Source organism: Chenopodium quinoa, unplaced genomic scaffold (genome assembly GCF_001683475.1).
Source record: "Chenopodium quinoa cultivar QQ74 unplaced genomic scaffold, ASM168347v1, whole genome shotgun sequence".
Classification (NCBI taxonomy): domain Eukaryota; kingdom Viridiplantae; phylum Streptophyta; class Magnoliopsida; order Caryophyllales; family Amaranthaceae; genus Chenopodium; species Chenopodium quinoa.
The window spans coordinates 1147833-1164540 of NW_018742815.1; positions in this window are offsets into that span (position 1 = coordinate 1147833).

A 16708-nucleotide genomic window follows, 5' to 3' on the forward strand; every position below is an offset into this window, starting at 1 on the left:
AGGGACATCTCCCTATTTATAGGGTCTTTGGGAATTGTGCCCCTGATTAGGTTACTGAACCCTAATCATTGGTGGGCTGCGCCGTTAGGCGACATTCTCGGGATTTTGGGCCTGAAGGCCGCCTTTTCCCTTGATTTCGGGAATGACACGTGTCGAGAAGGGATTGGTCCATTTTAGACCAATCTGGGGCTGACACGCGTCACCTTCTGATTGGGCCACGTGGCAGGGTAAAATTACCCTAAACATTTGCCCCTCACAGATGTGACGTGGCACGCCACGTGGCATCTGTGACACATGTCACGCTCCGGCTGGCGGTAATTTTACCGTTACAGAGTAACCGTTCACCTTCCGGGTAAATTACGGAAATGCCCCCAAATTTACCCTCTATATATAGCCGTTTTACCCTCATAATTTTGTACGTTTACAAAAATTTTCTAGAGAGAAAAACTTCGAGAGAGCAGAAGTCATCCGTTTGAGTCAGGCGCGAGCAAGAAACTTTGTTCTTCCGCAACCCAGCCGGACCCGCCTTCCTTCAGATATCAAATCCAAAGGTACCGTCTCTGTCTCTCTCAGCTCTTTTCTTTTTTTCACCGCTTGTACATATTTCTTGCAATAAATGGATGCATCACCAACACACACGGCACAACCTAAGTTAGAGTCCAGCCGGTCACCAGGGACGGCTGAGTCTAGGACTGGGAGTGTCGGCTCGGGGTGTTGGGACCACCCTTTGCCATGGATTCCGACCAGTTATGTGTCTGTGCAGGACGCCATGGCTCGGACAATGCAGACGACCACTGATCCGAATTATAGAAGCGAAGGCTCAGGCGGCCAAACGCCTGAGGGAGAATCGTCTGGTCAGGGAGACCAGAAAGCTCTGGAGAGATCCCCTCCGCGCGCCCCTTCAACCCCTGCTGACTCTTTCTTGGAAGAGTGTGACCAAGGCGGCGACGAGGCCGCCTCTGCCCCCATGGACCAAAGCGAGGGGGAGACGGAGAGCGACAGCTCCGCCTCTACCTCCGAGAGCAGCGATGACTTGCCCCCTCTTCCGGATAGCGAGGAGGAAGAAAGGAAAAAGTGGAATGAGAAGGACGATCCCTTCAGCATCCACGTCTCCTCCAAGGACCGAATCCAGATGGAGGAGAACTTAGAGAACTTTAAGAAAATGCACCCGCTTGGAGACGGGTATAAGATCCGAGTGCCGCCTGAGCTGGGCACCATCGCTTGGGGGGATGATCAAGAGAACGCCAACAACTATTTTGGCTGTTATGAGGCGGCGTCCAAAGCCGGCCTTCGCTTCCCCCTTCACCAGGCGGTGAAGGCAATTTTGAGAGGCTACGGCCTTGGGGTCTGGCAACTTACCCCCAACTCCTGGACCAACATTCTGGGGTATTGATGTGTCTATTTTATATTGTATTTTACCCCCGTCCCTTGGTCGTAATTAGTAGTGTTTTTGGCTCTTTAGAGCCACTTTTATTACTAATTGGTGTTTTCTAGTGTTTTCGTAGGTTTGGTTGACTTTTGCAGGGAATTATGCTTTTGGAGTATTTTCCCGAGATATTTAGGAGCAATCACGAGCATTGGAAAAGCACGACCAGATTTTATAGCCCAGGGCCGGTTAGAGTCATCGAACCGGTGATTAAGGGCTTGGTATAGGTGATACCGGGGCGTTTGGACTGAGTATTCAAGACCCAAAGAGGAAACCCAGATTGGTCCGAAGAATTGGAGCCCAATCGAAGTCCAAATAGTGGCCCAAATGATCCGCCCGGCCAAAAAGGCTGGCGCCCGGAGGCGCGCCCGGCCGGGCGGGAGAAGCGCCCGGTGACGCACCCGGCCGGGCGCGAGATTGCTATTAGAGGTGAAAAAAGGCGCGCCCGATCGGGCGGTGCCTCGCCCGATCGGGCGCGTGTATATTTAGGAGACGATTAGCGTCGTTTTAATTTGTTTTAGTTTAGGATTTTTGTACGGAGTATAAATACTCCTCCGTAATACGATTTTAGGACTACTTCTTCTTCTTCTCTTTACTTTCTTTACTCTCTTAATTATTCTCTTAGAATTCTCTCTCTAAACCTTTGTTCTTAATTCTACTTTTAATTCCAGATTTATTTTGGTAACGATTCCTCTTCTCTTAATCTTAGTTATTTATTCTATTCCTTTAATCATGTCTTATTTTATTGCTTTGATTTGTTTAGTTTTTAATATGTGTGAGTAGTTTAATTTCTAGGGTTTATGGGGATCTAATAAATAATATGAAGGGGTAATTTATTGTTGTTAATTATCAATGTTAGATTAATTTCCTATTGATTGATTTAATGCTCTGTGACTAGATTAGGCCTATCTTTTATGCATGAGTTTGACAATATTGATTCAAGATTCGAGAGATGAGAATTAATGTTTAGGTCTAGTTTCAATAGGCAGATTAATTTATAAATGGTTAAGTCGAGATTCGAGAGATGAGATTTAATACCGGTAGATTAATTCTGTGATTGTAATACGTAGCGAAAGCCCTTCACAATCTGGTTAATTGATGCATTGATGATTGACTATTATTGATTATTGATATTGCATGATAATTTCCTATTGAATTGTTTTAATGTTTTACAATTGCGGCTTGTAAAAGTATAGCAATATTAAATTGATGAATCGAGCAGATGTTAATTTGATATTAAAGGCTATTTTCAATAAGAACTTAGATCTAGTAAATTGCGAGAGCCTGTTAGATCTATGTTGATTAATAAATTGCGAGAGCCTGTTAATCATGTTATTTATGCAATGTCAATGATTGATTACTATGTTTTACCCTGGAGTATTATTTATTGGTGAACCTATGCCCTAGATCCTTTTATATATTGTTTTCTCCCTATTCCTATTCTTTGTAGTTTAGTTTCATACTCAAATATAAATATTGGTTATTTAGGTAATTTAGATTATAATAATTAATTAGGAGTAAAAAGACTTGTTTCCCTGTGGAGATCGACCCTACTTCCCTATCTACTTTAGTTAGAGGATTTAGGTATTTACTTTTGATTAAGGGATACGACTTTACCCTGTCAGGTATGTTGCCGCCTGCGAGTTCCAAGGGCTTAACCCCGGCTGGGAGGCCTTTGCAAGCATGCATTATCTCAGTAGAAGCCCAAGCATCTGGAGGGCGTGGTATACTCTAACCACACAGCCGCAATACATGATGACCTTGGACAAGGTCTCCAAGTTCGATGGCTGGAAGCACAGGTTCTACCTGATGTCAGCCCCAACCAGACGGGAAAATTATGAATTCCGTCTGTATAATAAGAAGCCCGACTTGTTGGGCAGGAAGTGCGCTCTTCCCCGGATCCCAGAGGAAGACTTTGACAAGATAATCGAGGCAGACTTTTTCGGCCTCACAGACGCAACTCTGTCAACCGGGGAAACAATAAAAGTCCCTAAGAATTGAATTCCCAAGAGCGCCTGGTTCAGGGATGAATGTTTCCTAGCCGCCTGCGGGCTAGGGCACATGTTTAATAAACGTATGCACCTGGGTTCACACCGTCTGTAGTATTTTTCTATCGGAATTGATTTATGATTCTGATCAATTTCTCTTATTTGCAGAAGAAGCGCTAAACATGTTGCAGTCGGAGAAAACTCCCAAGCGGTCTTCTGCGACCATCCGCAAAGATCTTGTGGAGAAAGCTGCGGCCGAGCTTAGCCAAGGTATTGAGCGCCTGACCCTTTCTTAAGTTTATTTTATACTGTCTTGCCCGGATACTAACCTTGTGTATTTTCACAGGGGGGAGAAGTTGGGAAATCGTTTGAGAAGAATCTCAAACGGGCTAGAGAGGAGGCCCCAGCCGTTCTCAATAAAATAAAAAAGTCCGCCTCTGCGTCAACTCCTGGCGCCTCAGCCGGGGCTAAGACGATGCGGGTAGCGGGGCGGCTAGAGAAGGTAGGCGGCAGCGTGTGCCTTGATCTTGTCAACCCCTTATCAGCAGCCGCGGGGTTCACCACGCCTGCAAGCGTTTCCCGCTTGGCCGGCTCTGAAGGTAAGAACCCTTTTGAATCCCCGCTTGAGCTGGGGTGGCCTTTACGGGTGAAATCTCACTCCCAACAGACATCATCCTCAGACGGTCGGCAACAGATAGGTGCTGCCTTAGTTTTGCACTCATCACGTGTTGATTGTGGTGTAGATCAATCTCCCCGCTGGCAAGACGTCCAGAAGCACGCCAAGGCCATGCTGGATGCCGTCCGGAAGAGGGATAAGGACAATATCCCTGGGATAGAGACGTTCAATCTTGAACACATTCTATCCCTTCTGGCTGAGGTAAGAAACTTGTCAATTCAATGTTTTTTTTTATCCCGCCTGTAATTTTTATACCGCCTGCTTTTGCAGGCCATGCTACGGGTGGACGGGCTCAAACGTCCTTATTCCCGCAAACGGGAAGAGGTAAAAAGGGCCAAGAAGTCCGCCATAGACGCTGATAATATTGCTTTACACTCGACTATCGTAAATGAACTTGAAACTAAAGCAATAATTATGACACATGCGTCTAAAATCCAGCAGCTAGAGCTAGATCTGAAGGCGGCCGACCAGCGGGCAACGGATGCTGAGACGGCTAAGAAGGGGGCGAAGGAGGCCCAGAAGAAGGCAGACGATAGCGCCAAGCAGGCTGATGAGGCGCTCAAGAAGGCCCAGGCGGACCTTGGCAAACTGAAAACCAAGGTTGAGAGGCTGGAGAAGGAAGCTGCTCAAGCTCAGAAAAACTTTGCAACAACCCTGGAGGCGGAGCAAAACCGCCTTGCTGCTGAGAGTGATGCTGACAACGACGCCCGTATGAAGATTGCTTGGGCTGCCTTGTACCCAGAAGCTGATTATAGCATCTGGGCAATGGCACACAGCTATGCCGAGTACGTGGTGTACTTGAGAGAGCAAGGTGAGCCAGAGCTTGCCTCCTTTGAAGCCTGGCTGAGCAACAGTGAGCCAACCGCGCCTGAGCTTCTGGGTCCCGGCGAAGCGCACCAAATTCCCTCAGATGATGAGGAGAAGGGGGAGAACCAGGAGGCTCCGTCCGCAAGCCAGAAGTGACCCCTCAGCGGCAGTATGCCAGTTTGCTTTTTTTTTTTTTTTTTTTTTTTTTTTTTTTTTAATTTTTATTCAGCGGCTGTATGCCAAAACTTGCTTTTTTCGGCCTTCGTGCCGAGTATTTGTGTTTTTACCGGCTATGGAGCCGGGTTAATTAACAATTTCTTTCTCCCGGACGGGGTCCGGTTAACATTTGATCCATTACAACCGTTTGGTTGGATGGACTTTTATGAATTGCACCGACTAGGTCAGTTTTGATCATTTGGCATTTGAATGTTTGTTTTTTTTTGCAAATTTTAATATTTGCCCAACTTATCGAAAGCATGCGGCAATTTCTTGCCTAACTTATCAAAAGCATGCGGCGATTTCTTGCCTAACTAATCAGTAGTCCGGCTGTCCTTGCCCCTGGGCGGCTGTGTGATTGGTTTCAATTGGAGCTGGTTGATTGACTTGAAAACGTCTGATGCTGCAAAGAGCATGATATGTTTGTAAGTCAATCATTCACAGTAGTGATTGCCCCAAACCAAGTGCACAGCCGTACACCAACAGGCGTTTCAGTCACTACACAGACGGCTTATGACCGTCTTGGTAGAGATTTTATAGCCATTGAACTTTTGCCCCAATTGGGGTGAGGTGCAATTTTAAAATAAATAACCTGTGAGAACTTCAGCCGGTTACCGACTGATACCTATGGGCATCCGGTATTTAGGAACTTTTTCGTTCTTCGTAGGTTATTTTAGTCAGACGGTTTTGAGTTGACCAATTTGGTCGTTCAATTTTTGCCGTCTGCATGGATACGTAAAACCGACAGATAATCTGTCCTCTGCGACGATTGCACCCGGAGGGGTGTCGCCGGACGCCTTTGTCCATGTTGGGACAGGCGATTTTATAAAAATAGCAACCATCCGGCCATTTTAGCCTCTGCTCCTTTTTGAGACCGGTTGTGTAGCCACTAAACGTTTTTGTGCTTAGTTTCTTAATCAGTGTTGAATTTACACTAAGTATCGAACTTAGTTTTTTAAACATATGAGTCTGTCTGGGTAATATCCAGACGGACAGACAAATATTTGATCATACTAAGTATCAAACTTAGTTAGATAAATGGAGAATCCGTCTGAGTATTACCCAGGCGGATAGTCAAGCAGTTGAATAAACAAAATCAAACTTTAATAAACAAGAGATCCGAGTATTACCCAGGCGGACTAACAAATGAAACCTTCACTAAGTATCGAACTTAGTTAGGTAAATGAGGAATCCGCCTGGATATTACCCGGATGGATAATCAAACGATAATTTTGCAAACAAAGTCTGAATCTTCATTAACTGACACTGTTTACAAAAAGTTTACAATCTTTGAAGTAGTACTTTTTAAGATTGTCTACATTTCAAGTTCTAGGCAGGCGCCTTCCGTCTGGAGTTTCCAGGCGGTAGGTGCCGTCCCTTACTTCTTCATAGATCCGGTAGGGGCCTTCCCAATTTGGGGTTAGCTTTCCCAACTCATTGGCCCTACCGGTTGCCTCCATTTTTCGTAACACTAAGTCGTCAAATTTCAAAGGACGCTTGTGTACTTTTTTGTTGTAGGCTCTCGTTATTCTCAGACGGTAAATCTCATGACGCAAGGCGGCATTGCCCCTGCGTTCTGGGAGTGAATCCAATGCCAGGCGCATTGCTTCCCAGTTTGCCTCTTTATCATACAGCATGACTCTGAGAGTCGGCTCGTAATGTTTGATGGGCAAGACGGCTTCAGCATCGTAAACCATGAGAAATGGGGTTTCACCGGTTGCCCCTTTCGCTGTTGTCCGGATGGCCCACAGGACATGGATTAATTCTTCTGCCCATAAGCCACCAGCTCTTTCTATTTTCTTTTTAATGCCGTTTGAGATGAGTTTGTTGAAAGCTTCAACTTGGTCGTTTGCTTGGGGCCGGCCAACAGATGCAAAATAGCTTGAGATCCCCTGATCTCCCAACCAAGTTTTTAGCTGAGGCGTCTCAAACTGAGGACCACTATCAAAAACCATAGACATGGGTACCCCGTACCGGGTGATAATGTTCTTCCAGATGAAGGAAATTACGTCTGAGGTCTTGATGTTTTTAACCGCCTCAGCCTCAACCCACTTGGTGAAGTAATCCACAGCCACTAAGATATAGCGCTTTCCGCCTGGAGCAGGCGTGTAAGGACCTAGAATGTCCATGCCCCATTTTGCAAACGGGATTGGGTTGTGGATGGCTGTCAGATCAGTAGCCGGACGGTGAATGAGTCTGCCAAATCTTTGGCACTTGTCACATTTCTTCACCAACTCCTTGGCGTCCGCCTCAAGAGTGGGCCAAAAGTAATGTCGTCTGGCTCTGACGGCTAGGGACCTGCCGCCTATGTGAGAGGCGCAGAATCCCGAGTGCAAGTCTTCGAGAATTTCTTTCCCCTTTTCTGGGGTGACACACTTCAACAAAGGCTTTAGAAACCCCGCCTTGAAAAGTTCTCCATTTTTCAACTCGAATCTTGCAGCTCGCTTTTTCAGGACGACTGCTTCCTGTGGCGAATCAGGAAGTGTGCCGTCTGAGAGATAGGCCCGGATGCCATCCATCCAGGTAGAGCTTCGGTCCAGAATTCCAACGAGATCCTCATAGATGCTTCTCTTTTCAAGAACTTCCCAGAAGACTGACCGAGGCGTATCATGGCAGGCGGAAGATGCCAGCTTTGACAATGCATCCGCCTGGTTGTTTTCCGACCTAGGCACCTGATTCAGCCGGAATTCCTCAAGTGCCTTGGTCTCTTCTTTGACTGCCTGAAGATATTTAATCATAGCCGGATGAGTAGCCTCGTAGCTTCCCTCATACTGACTAACAACCAATTGAGAATCAGAGTAGGCGTCAATTTTCATGGCCTCTGCCGCCTTACACATGCGAATGCCGGCTAGCAGGGTTTCATATTCCGCCTCATTGTTAGAGGCCTGAAACTTGAAGCGTAGTGCATATTCAAATCTGTCTCCTTTGGGAGACTCATAAATTACACCTGCACCACAGCCGTTCTTTGTAGAGCTTCCGTCTACGTACACTTTCCAAACCTGATCAAGATTATCCGGAGCCACCGGACGAGTCATTTCCACAATGAAGTCGGCAAACGCCTGACCTTTCACTGCCTTTCTTGGTTCGTAAGTGATTTCAAGGCTCTGCATTTCAATAGCCCATTTCAACATTCTCCCGGATGAGTCCAAGGTAGACATTGGCCGCTTGAGTGGCTGGTCCGTGTAAATCACCACCGGATGTGCCAAAAAGTAAGGCTTCAATTTTTTGAATGCCATATACAAAGAGAGGCCAAATTTTTCAACCATGGGGTACCGGAGTTCAGCATTTTTAAGAACATGGCTAATGAAGTAAACCGGGAGCTGCACGCCGTCTCGCTCAGCAAGGAGAACGGCACTGAGGGCATGGTCTGAGACGGCTAAATACATGTACAACGTCTCCCTAAGCAAAGGACTGACCAACCTAGGCAGAGAATGTAAATGCTCTTTCAACCTCTAGAACGCCGCCTCAGCATCATCCCCCCATTCAAATCCGGTCTTCTTCCTGATTGCTTGGAAGAAGTAGAGGCATTTGTCACCTGACCGGCTGAGGAACCTCCCCAGGGCGGCCAGATAACCGGTGAGTCTCTGAACTTCCTTAACAGAGCGGGGTAACCTCATGTCAATCACCACCTGTATCTTTTCGGGGTTAGCCTCTATCCCCATTTGATCAATCAGGAATCCGAGAAACTTCCCAGACTCAACACCAAAGACGCATTTCTTAGGATTTAACATAACCTTATGCCGCCTGAGGGTGGTGAATGTTTCTCGGAGATCAGCAAGGTGATCCGTCTGTAAATTGGATTTGACTATCATGTCATCAATGTACGCCTCCACGTTCCTCCCAATCTGATTAATGAAGACCGTATTAATCATCCGTTGGAAAGTGGCAGGCGCATTTTTCAAGCCAAACGACATCACAGTATAACAAAATAGCCCCTGATCAGTGACGAAGGCCGTCTTCTCTTGATCTTTTTTCCAAAGGGGTATCTGATGGAAGCCGGAGTAGGCATCCATAAAGCTCATCAAGGCGTGACCGGCTGTAGAATCGACCAGACTGTCGATCTTTGGAAGCGGATAACTGTCCTTTGGACACGCCTTGTTGAGGTCTGTGTAATCAACACACATGCGCCAGGTCCCATTCGGTTTCTTCACAAGGACCACATTGGCCACCCAGTCGGGGAAATTACAAGGCCGAATGAACCTGGCGTCTAGCAGCTTTTTGACTTTGGCAGCTGCCGCCTGACTTCTTTCCTCGCCGTGGTTTCTTTTCTTTTGCCGGATGGGCTTCTTTTTGGGGTTCACGGCAAGTTTGTGGACAGCAAGATCCGGGCTGACGCCTGGCATCTCTTCCACTTCAAAGGCAAAAATGTCTTTGAATTCTTTCAGCAGAAGGTGCAAGCTTGCACCCAAGGTAGCATGAGCAACCGTCCCAACCTTAACAGTGCGTTATGGACGGTTGTCGTCCAGTACGAGATCAATGCTTTCGCCAGCCGGTTGGGGACGGAGCTCATCTGACCGTTCACCGGTCAGTGATTGCTCTTTTTTCACCTCCACCAGCAGAGGAGCCTTTATTTTCTTTTCGGCTGCTGATGGGGCAGGAGCTGGGTCGGCATCCTTAACGTTGTCAAGGTCTATTGGTTCCTGACCGCCTGGGGCCACGGTATCTCGGACGGCTGAGAGATAACATTCTCGGGCCGTCTTCTGATCCCCATTCAAGGAACCAACAGAGCCGTCATCCCTCTCATACTTGATGAGCATGAGGGAAGGGATGATTACTGCCTTGGCTACGTTGAGGGTTGGCCTGCCAAGAATGATGTTATAGGCGGTCAACTCCTCAACGACCAAGAATCTGACGACAATATGTCGTCCCTGGCCTTTCTCTCCCAGCCGGATGGGTAAATCAATTCTCCCGGCTGGGTAGACCATCCCACCCCCAAAACCAACCAAGGGGTGGGTGACCGGATGCATGCTGCTGACGTTGTATTTCAGCTTTTGCAAGCACCGGAAACTGATGATGTCTGATGAGCTGCCGGTGTCTATAAGGATCCGTCCAACCAGCTGATTGGCAACCTTACATTCAATGACCATCGGGTCATCATGCGGGCGGCGAACGCTGCCCCTATCCTTCTCAGTGATCAAGACGTCTGGGAAGGAGGAGCTGGCTTCCGCCTGTTCATCATCATCTTTGTCCATCTTTTGAAGATGGCTCTTGGTGCCCCGGATGGTAGGGCCACCACATGAGAACCCGCCTGCTATAGTGTAGACCGGCTCCTTATCAGTATCCAAGCTACTAGCAGGCTGGGGGGTAGTCTTGGAGGACTGACCCTTGTTTTTCTTTTTTGCCCCGGCTGGGGACTTAGAAATGTAGGACTTCAACAGCCCTTTGTCAGCCAGACGGTCCAACGCACGCTGAAGACTGAAGCAGTCGTTGGTGTCATGGTCGACCTCCTCATGGAACTGACAGAATTTATTCTTGTTCCGTGACTGGACAGAACTCTTCATAGGATTCGGCTTCTCAATGGACAGCCGATCCTTTACCTCCATGAAGATGGAGTTGCAATCTTTATTAAACTCGTACTTGGGGACGTACGGTTTAAATTCTTTCTTTTTCTTCTGGGACGGCTGATCAGAGTCAGTAACCGCCCAGACTTCTTTTCTTTTCTTGCTCTCTTCTTTGTTTTTAACCGGCTGAGCTGACCGACTGTCTTTCTGTTTGTCAGACTTCTTGGAGTCCGACTGGCTACCAGGCGAGCAGAGGTCGGTAGCTTGAATGTAGCTTTCCGCCTCCCTTAGGGCCGCCTGTAGGGTGAAAGCCCCTTTTCTGACTAGGTCGAACTTAAAGGTCGACCCGTCTCTCAGACCTTTAAAAAAGTCTGTAAAAGCTACCTCATCAGACAGTCCCTGAATCTGAATTCTGATCAGGTTGAACCGCCTGACATATGAGCGCAGCTCTTCTCTCTCTCCCTGCTTAACAGTTCTCAAATCAAGGCTAGTTTTCTTAGCACGGATGTTCATTGAGAAGTTGGAAGCAAACAGGAAGGCAAGCTTCCTGAAGCTGTCTATGGACCCGGCTGGCAGGTTGCCAAACCATTGTTGGGCAATGCCCTTCAATGTAGCCGGAAAGCATTGACACCAAGTGGCATCATCCAACCCCTGCAGATACATGAGGTTGGTGTAAGCCATGAGGTGGTCTTCCGGATTGGTGGTACCATCATAGGTACCAACCAACACATTCTTAACCTTGGCCGGCTGAGCCGCCTCGGTTATCTCCCGAGTGAACGCAGAAGGTTGTTCACCCAGGCGCAGCAGGCGAAGCTGCCAGTCCAATGGCTGGACATTTGGATATGCCGCCTGACCCCCAAAGAAGGCCGGCTGCATGAAGTGAGGAGGATACTGCCCGTAAGCCTGAGTAGGCACGTACGGGACGGCTCCAATCATATGAGGGCCAGAATGGACGGTATTACCGCCTCTCTGGCTCTTATGCAAGGAGGGTGCAATCCCTGCAGAGATGTTGTTGAAGCTGTCTGGAAAGTTCGACGTTGAAGTCGACTCAGACAGCGATTGATTTCTCTTCCGGTTGATGATCTCCCGGGCATCGAGAGTTGATTTTTTACTTCTCACCGGCTGATGAGGCCGGCGAGAGTTATTGGGGTTCCCCCCAGGAAGGAGAATTTTCGACCAATCGATGGTCCCAGCTGCCTTCTCCTTTGGGTGAGGAGTGGGCTGCCAGTTTCTGACTGACTTCCCCTTCTCTGGAGGAGTCTTCTTCGCCGACTGACCTTTACATGGGCCAGCCTGGCTTTTGGTGATAAGCTTTGTAATTTCACCCTTGAAACTCGTCATGAACCTCATGAGTTCGTCTCGGGTGACAGGGGCCGATCCAGCTGTCGCTTGGGTTGCCCCTTCCGGCTGCCCAGTAGGTCTGCTCGGACCCGCCTGGGAGGCGCCCCGCTCCAGAGTCTCTCTGGGCCGGATGCGCTTGACTCTGAGAGAGCTGTCCTCGGCTGTAGAGGTTTCGACCTGAGGATCCTCCCCTTCCTCATGGTCTGTAAAGACTTCTGGGTCTTCGCCCAGACGGTTAGGGGGTGGTACAGACTCTTGAACCATCTTCGAGGTACTCTCCCCACAGACGGCGCCAAATGTTTTGGGTGTTTTTGTCCCTCGGGAGAGTTACAACACGAAGACTGATCCGGGGTGAGCTGTACCTGCAAAACAAACGGAGACACCAGTTGGGTGGTGCTCCGCCTCCGACGCACAAGTTAGAAACTTGAAAGGAGAAAAAAGGTTCGGAAATTTAGGTGGGGATCTGCTTGGATTCCAAGCTCAGGATGTCTCTATCAAAGAGTAAAATGTGTAATAAATGGTAAAACGTGTCTTTGGGAATTGTGCCCCTGATTAGGTTACTGAACCCTAATCATTGGTGGGCTGCGCTGTTAGGCGGTATTCTCGGGATTTTGGGCCTGAAGGCCGCCTTTTCCCTTAATTTCGGGAATGACACGTGTCGAGCAGGGATTGGTCCATTTTAGACCAATCTGGGGCTGACACGCGTCACCTTCTGATTGGGCCACGTGGTAGGGTAAAATTACCCTAAACAACTTGCACCGATTTCATTAACTCAAACCTACCACGAACATGTATGACAACAAATAGTGTTCATATATGGTTCCAAACGACATTATATGACCCCGAGATTTATTCCCAAGAATCTCAAAGCTTTTCGATATCGAGCCCCGAAACCTCCAAAATTTCTCAAAAAACGTGGATATTAGCCTTTAATTTTGGAATTTTTAGACTTTTTTCGCTTGGAAATAATAATTGCCGAAATGTATACCATGGTCCCTAATACCCTTCGGGAGTCCAATTGGGTGGTTGAAACCATCCAATTTTCCTTTAAACAACCTATTTATCGGTTTATAACTTGCACCTATTTCATTGACTCAAGCTTACCACGGGCAACAAATAATAATATATGGTTCCAAACGACATTAAATGACCCCGAGATGTATCCCCGAGAATTTCAAGATTTTTTGACACCGGGCCATAAATCCTCTAAAATTTCTCAAAAGGCGTGGATATTAGCCTTCAATTTTGAAATTTTTGACTTTTTTTTCGTCCGGAAATAAAAATTGCCGAAATGTTTACCATGGTCCCTAAAACCGTTCGGGAGTCTCATTGGGTGGGTGGAACCATCCAATTTGCCTTTAAACGACCAATTTACCAGTTTACAACTTGCACCGATTTCATTAACTCAAGCCTACCACGAACATTTATGACAACAAATAATGATCATATATGGTTCCAAACAGCATTATATGACCCCGAGATGTATCCCCTAAAATTTCAAGACTTTTTGACACCGGGCCCCGAAACCTCCAAAATTTCTCAAAAAGTGTGGATATTAGTCTTCAAATTTGGAATTTTTTGACTTTTTTTTCGCCCGGAAATAAAAATTGCTGAAATGTTTACCATGGTCCCTAATACCCTCCGGGAGTCTTATTGAGCTGGTGGAACCATCCTATTTGCCTTTAAACGGCCAATATAATTACCGGTTTATAATTTGCACGGATTTCATTAACTCAAGCCTACTACGAACATTTATGACAACATATAATGATCATATATGGTTCCAACATCATTATATGACCCTGAGATGTATCCCCTAAAATGTTAATACTTTTCTACACTGGGCCCCGAAACCTCCAAAATTTCTCAAAAACGTGGATAAAAATTGTCGAAATGTTTACCATGGTCCCTAATACTCTCCGGGAGTCCAATTGGTTGGGTGGAACCATCCAATTTGCCTTTAAACGACCAATTTACCGGTTTACAACTTGCACCGATTTATCGGTTTACAACTACCAGTTTAATTAACTTGCACCGAACCCGACTCGAAATCAACCCGACTTAATATTGACCTGACCCAAATTCAACCCGACTTGTTATTGACCCAACCCGAATTTTACTATACCTATTACTTACCCAACCCAAAAATTCAACCCGATCATTTACTAACCCGACTCAAAATTAACACGACTTATTATTGACCCGACCTAAATTCAACCCAAATTGTTCATGACCGGATTTCAAATCACCTTAAATGCAATTTAGACCAACTTATTATTGTTGATCAAAGCATTTTGTCTTGGGAGACCAAGTCAGTCTAGGTCAGCAAAAGAAAGGAGCATCATCTTCAAATTTAAAAGTTAAATATAGTAGATATTTGTTGTATGGTCAAAGAAGATAATTATTGATGAGTCTATTATATATATTTTTATTCTCCGTCCCACGGTCATATTTGTGCTTATTTGAGCTCTACGGAGCTATTTTTATTACTAATATACGTTTTCTAGTGTTTTTGTAGAGTTGGTATTATTTTGTAGGAATTTGTATAATTATAATGATTCCCGAGCTTATTGAGCCACTACAAAGATATTAGAGACGAAACGTATTTTATGACCGTATGTTTTAAGCACAAGGCCGAGTTAGAGAAATTTAATCCGGTGATTAAGGGCTCGATACGAGAAAAGGTCTAAGAATTTACAAGTTATATATATCACGGACCAAACAAGTGAATAAACTTGAACCAATAAACTCTAAAAGACCAAGTCTAAGAACAATTGAGAAATGGAGCATTAAAGCCCAGCTTGTTGCTCAACTGACCAGGCCCGTCCAGGTGGCCCAATTCCCAGTCGGGCTAGTATGCTGCAGGTTGTTTTTGTTAAGTCAGTTTGTTGTTTACTTGGGCCTAACGTAGTACTCCGTATCTGATTGGGGCAACGAGACTTGCCAGAAAGGGCTTCTGATTATTTTTTCTAATTGGAGTTTTGTTGGGAATATGAAACTAAAAAGTTGGGGGTTGGACTTTCCTTATAAAAGGAGTAGTAGTACGTAGGTTAAGGGGGTAGCTTTTAGATTAATTAGTTTAGTTTTTTTTTTCTTTAGTTTTAGTTTTAGTTTTCTTCTCTCTCTCCTCTTAATTAAACTCTTAGTATTACTTTCTCTCTCTAAACTCTTAATTTATGCAATTTTATATTTCTTTCTTTTGGTACTATCTCTTCCCTCCTTATTTACTTATTTTCTTTGCTTTGATCTTAATCATGTCTCCTTTAATTGCTTTGTTTAGTTTATATTTAATTATGTGTGAGTAGTTTTCTTTCTAGGGTTTATGGAGATCCATAAATAATATGAAGGGGTAATTTATTGTTGTTAATTATCAATGCTAGATTAATTTTCTATTGATTGGTTTAATGCTCTGTGACTAGATTATGCCTGATCTTTTATGCATGAGTTTAACAATATTGATTCGAGATTCGAGAGATGAGAATGGATGTTTAGGTCTAGTTTCAATAGGCATGTTAATTTATAAATGGTTAAGTCGAGATTCGAGAGATGAGATTTAATACCGGTAAATTAATTGTGTGATTGTAGTACGTAGCAAAAACCCTTTATGATCTGATTAATTTATGCATTGATGATTGATTATTATGTTTTACCCTGGAATATTATTTATTGGTGAACCTATGCCCTAGGTCTTTTATTCATTGTTTCTCCTCCTACTTTTATTCTTTCCCACTTTTTCTCTTAGTAGTTTAGTTTCCCTTCGATAATAATAATTTGTTACTCTATAATCTAGATTATATTAATTAATTAGAAATAAAAAAGACTCGTTTCCCGGTGGATTCGACCTTACTTCCCTATCTATTTTAGTTAGTGATTTTAGGAATTACTTTTGATTAGGGGATACGACTTTACCCTGTCAATTATCTTCCTAAATTATTGACATAGTTTCCTAGTATATTGCCATATTATTATAGTCAAAGAAAATAATTAGCTTGATAAAAATGATAATTATCTATTTATAGTTAGTTGAACCCGAATATGACCTGACTTGGAAATGACCCGATTTGATTGTAACCTGTAAATTATTGACTCGAATATAACCCGACTTGAATTCAAGAATGACCCAACCTGATTATAACCCGCAAATGATTGACTTGAACCGAACCCAACTTGAACCCGAGAATGACCCGACATGAAAATGACCCATCCTGATTATAATCTGCAAATTATTGACTAAAACCGAACACGACTCAAACCCGAGAATGACCCGACCTGATTCTAACCCGCAAATTATTGACTTGAACCGAACCCGACTCGAAACCAAGAAATACCTAACCCATTTTAACCTGTGAGAACCTAAATTAAACCCGATCTATTGTTAACCCGACCCGAATGTAACCCGACCTGTTATTAACCCGACCCAAACCTGATAAGAAGTAGGACCCGACGTGACCTGACTCAAGCATGACCCCACCCAAAACTGAGCTGCATAGGTTATGGAATTAATCTGAATTGACCCAACCCGAGTTGATCTGACCCACTCTTACCCGACCTGTTTATCCGAATTGACACCTCTACACAAAACCTAAAATTTTAAACTTCGATGGATATCAAAGTACCAAAAAAAAAAAAAAAAAAAAAAAAAAAAACGGGTACGAAAAATCTACATGATCCATCTTTAAGGTACCAATATTTAAATTTTCCTAAAATTACCTGTAGCATTATAAAAAAAAATATACTACCTCCATTTTTTTTA